Raw genomic sequence first — 4,743 nt, forward strand, 5'->3', positions numbered from 1 at the left:
TTTTGGCTGCAGGATGATTTATTGTACACCAAGTGTAGTTAGTTGTTTGTGCCACAGCATGGGAAACTCTGTAGGAAAATGATGCAAGAGTGCCATGATTTGAAGTTAGTTGGTCACCAAGTTATGCACCACACCTTAGCCTTACTAAGGGATCAATACTACTAGCCGCACATGAATGATGATGTTAAGGCCTATTTGAAAACCTATCTTGTGTACCAGTAGGACAAAGTAGAGCTTAAGCCACCAATCAGTCTCTTGAAGCTTTTGCCCATACTAGACTGACCATAGGAGAGTGTCACTTGGATTTCATAGTCAATCTACTCAAGGTGGATGGGTTTGGTAGCATTATGGTAGTGGTGGATAGATTTTCTATGTAAAGGACTTTCCTTCCAGCAACTAAGGAGTGCCCAACTAAGGAGGCAACCCATTTGTTCATAAAAAATGTGGTAAAGTTCTAGCGAGTACCACAAACCATTGTTAGTGATCAGGATAGGTGATTCATAAGGTGGTTTTGGATTGAGTTGTTCAAACTGTTGGGGTCAAACTTGAACTTTTCCACTAGCATGCAGCCCCAGACTAACTATAGTGCCATGACCATTGGTGGTAAAGCTTCTGGCATTCATTGTCTTTGGTGACACACACTTATTGTCCATCCAGACCCTATTGAAGCCCTCGTATCACTTAGTCGATGCTCACATCATGACCCCAAGTCAAGTAGGATCACCCACTAAGTTTAATCATGTCAATAAATGGAGGAAAAGAAACTTACCAGGATTCCCTTAGTAATGGTAAGCAAATCAAGAATAGCCCAACTTGAGAATTAGATGCCCTTGGCATTCAAATTGTTATCTGGAGAAGCATCCTCAGTGGTGGACTAGGCCTAAGTCCCTTAAAAAGGGATGCTAGAGAGCTTGAGAGCCTTGTTGTGCTTGAACCTTATCGTACCACAATGCACTATCTGTGAGTCAAGTTGTTTGCAAATGTAGCCCTAATTGGGTAGTAAATTTTGTCCAAGGTTGAATATAGGTGAGAAACTAATATCAAACATGTACTACAAAGGAAATATGAAAAGGACTTTCAAAAAAGAGTCAAAGAGTGCTTGAAATTGTCAAGAGGAAAGTGGATAAGGGTCGATAATGCTCTCCAACCAAATGTGGAACAATGAAAGTTGGTCCACTGATCGGCTTAAGGCATGGACTGACACAGGTCATAATGGTGGCCCAAGCTTGAGCTTTCGATATCCCTACAGAGATGTCATCTTTATGATCATGAATTGTAGCATGTGCCATCTTGTCATGCCTTGACACTGGCATGCTTTTGACATCATCTTGTAGGCTCCCTATCCAACCCATCTTGAAACATGGACCAAGGAGTCTAACATGTGTATGAGTCAATGGGTTAAAAAACCCATAAGGTGCAAGGAACTGATTGGTGAGATCCCTCGTGGGTGCACCACTGATTGACCTTGATCTTTTATGAAGAGTTCGAGTGTGAGCATGTCGATTGAGACTCAAAAGATAATGAACTATGCTTGAGTAGGGCAAACCAGAAGAAACTCTAATGGAGGCTCGCAGTGATACTAACATGCAAATCATTCATTTAACTTAGGTATAGGGGTGAAAGATTAGTTGAACTGTCTAGTAGTCGGCTCCCTGTAAAGTTTTCCTTAGGATAGCTGGAGCCCTTAATGAGTTTTATTAGGTAAAGCCAATGATTAGAGGCTTCAGAAGCACAACGCCCTTAACCTATTCTCAAACTTTAAATAGGTAGGACATCATAGCTACTTTGTTGAGCCACTATATGAAATTGAGAGCTCCAAGTGGGCCATTTTTTGTAAGTAGAACTAGCAATGCGAGATGAATTGGAAGCCAAGTTACGATGACCAATTGTATGCTAATATAGAACCCATAAAAGGTGTTAGTCGATTAAGATAGTAAGATGGTGGTCATGGAAGTTGAAATCCATTAAAAAGTGTGTAACAACTAACCTACAAATCAACTAGCCCTAAAAATGGATGGCGATTAAGCACACGACGTATACCAAGTTGTTGGGGTAAGGGCCAGGCCCTAATGAGTAGAAGGACATGGTGGTCATTGTAAAACCTAGGGTAAGAGGCTGGGCATAGTGGCTATTAGTGTAGATCTTGATGATAGTAGAAAATATTCAAAAGAGAACTTTTAAGGCTGAAAAGGGGAATGGTTCCATGTAAACGGTGCTTACACATGGGTTAATCGATCTTAAGAGATGGGGGAAGCCCATTTGATAGCGCATCTAGCATGAGCTTCAAAAGGGAATCAAGTTAAAATTCTTGAACTAAGATGTTGTGTTTGATGACAAACATTAAAAAGTCTAAAGACATCAGTGAAGGCCTTAAGAAGTGTTATCTTTTCTATTTAATGCCCTATCCACCTTGGAAATAGCTTAGTCAGAGGTAGGGTCCAGTAGCTAAAAAAGCATCGCACATCACATGGTGTCTAGTGCACCCTCAATGGCATTTGAAAACCCAAAGGACTGAGTGCCATCTATGCCTGGTCATACTCATAACTATATCAGGTCTCCAAGGTGAATAGCTTATGGTTAATGGAATAATGTAGGCAAGGGAAGTTAGTAAAATGGATCATAACCTTAGGAAAAGGATTAACTCTAAGAGCTAGGGATGGGAGTCCCAATCTTGAACCTATTGGTGCCAATGCATTGCTCGACCTACTCCCACGATGAGAGTGGGTCACCATGTGTCGGTCAGGGATGGATTACGAACGACTCATTCAAGGGCCTTTCCATTGTAATAAATAGTTGACTTAAAACTGATATGGACAAGGGGAATCTTACTATTTAATTAAAAAAATGTTGTGATGGTCCCTACAGATGCTCATGTAATGTGATTTTAGCCCAGTGCTTTGAATGTCAAAGTGAAGAAATTCAACCAAACGTGGACAAATGGTGGGAGTAACTATGACTTGCTTAAGGTAGCCAAATGCCTCATCATCTAATTAGTGACACGCATGAATGGATTAATGAGATTTCCACTATCCTTGTCTATTATTCAACGAAACCATAGCCAAACAAATAGGCTTGGTAAAATCTGTAAGGAAAGAAGACCCTACTGAGCATGACTCTAGTCCAACTTTGTGAAATGACTTGAGAGGTGTAGGATAAGTGGGAGTCCTCAGAGAAATTGAAATACCACTACTTTTAATGTTATTTTACTTATTTCATGAATTGGAGGTAAAGCACAACCCCTTCTTTTTTACCTAAGGCCAGCCTCAGTCAATCAATCAGGTGAAAGACATTGTCAGGTGGGGAGTTTGGTTGGGGTGGCACTTTTGTTAAAAGATAATGTAGGTGTCCTAAGATAAGCTCAAAGAGAACAAAAATCTCATGTAGAACAAAAGGGTAAAACCTCGTTTGATTCTAATTTCTAGTATGAATACGATCTATAAAAGTGTGACCTATCAATCTTTTAGACCTTTAGAATTTGAAGTTAGAGGTGTCAAAAAAGCTACCACAGGGATAAATGGCTTGGGGTAGCCAAGCATTCTAGCAATGTTGCTTTTTTATCCTTTGATGTTGGCTTTTCCTATCATTATGAACCAAAATTCACCAAGTGTTGGATTGTTCACCCACTAATAATGAATGAGAGCTAGGTTTAGACTATCATGAAATAGGTTAGTTTTACCATACTGCTGGCAGCGTCACAATGGTAATTCAACATAGTACAAGTGAAACTATTGATTCGCACAATTGGTTACCGTGCTTGGTTAAAAACTAGTGGCATGAAGCTATCGTTCATTAGATTATGACTGAATGCCTCTAAGTTAAAATCTAGACAAGAAGAGATATATGTGCTCATCACTTGATTGCCAACACACAGTAAAGGCCCATGACCCCCAAAGGTACATGCCATAGGTGCAACCCCTAAGGTAAACAATCCACATAGGCTTTCTTAGAGCTCAATTCCCACTGAGTGGTAGGTAGAATCATTTACCAATGACTTAAGTATGTGATAGGGTATTTTAAGTGGTAGAGTGGCCTTGCTGCCACAATCCACTAAGATTTAGCCCTTTGTTGCTTTGATTCATCCCTCATCCCACCCACCGAAGTCTTTTCACTTCATTTTTTTACACTACACCCTTTTGGAGTTGAGGATGAATGGTGTTCTCCATTGCAACCAATTTGATAATTAAATGCCCTTGGTATTTGTTACAAGGATGGGCTGGCACTTTCCTTGAACTCCATCATCCCACGTTGGCCCTTAGATCGATTCTACCCACATGCCATCGATAGCATCTAAACCTTAGTTTATATGGGCAATTGCATCCAACACTATTAGCAGATGATGGCCCATTGTTCCTTCAAACACCATTAACAAATACTAGTCTCTAAGTTCAAGAAGTAACCTTGGACAACATCATTAAATGTTGGCACTTGGTGCGGGCACTTGACTTAACCACTATTGGCACATGTGGGCCCTTGGTGTGGGTTGTTGCCTCAAACACCTTTTTGGTAGATGCTGACACTTAGGGTGGGTTGTTGCCTTGGACATCTTTTTGGCAGATGCTGGCACTTGGTGTGGCGTGTGTATCGTAACCTTCCACTATAACCACTTGTCCACCCCTTAATTGCCATCAACACAAAATGGTGCTCAATGCATGTGTCATAAGCTCTGGTCTTAACCAAACTCTGTCTGGCCTTGGATAGGGAATTGATTCTGTCTACCTAAGTCAACTTGCAAAACTTAAGTGC

The 4,743-nt window shown here is 40.7% G+C and overlaps 1 non-coding gene across 1 annotated transcript; it reads left to right on the forward strand.

The window, feature by feature from the left end:
- Positions 1 to 700: 700 nt before the first annotated feature.
- Positions 701 to 4,079, forward strand: LOC149514299 (25S ribosomal RNA). Its single transcript, XR_016328880.1, has one exon. It is a non-coding gene; the product is annotated as a 25S ribosomal RNA (ribosomal RNA).
- Positions 4,080 to 4,743: the final 664 nt, after the last annotated feature.

Source organism: Durio zibethinus, chromosome 16, assembly GCF_047325235.1.
Source record: "Durio zibethinus cultivar Kanyao isolate XHJ-2024 chromosome 16, ASM4732523v1, whole genome shotgun sequence".
NCBI classification, from domain to species: Eukaryota; Viridiplantae; Streptophyta; class Magnoliopsida; order Malvales; family Malvaceae; genus Durio; species Durio zibethinus.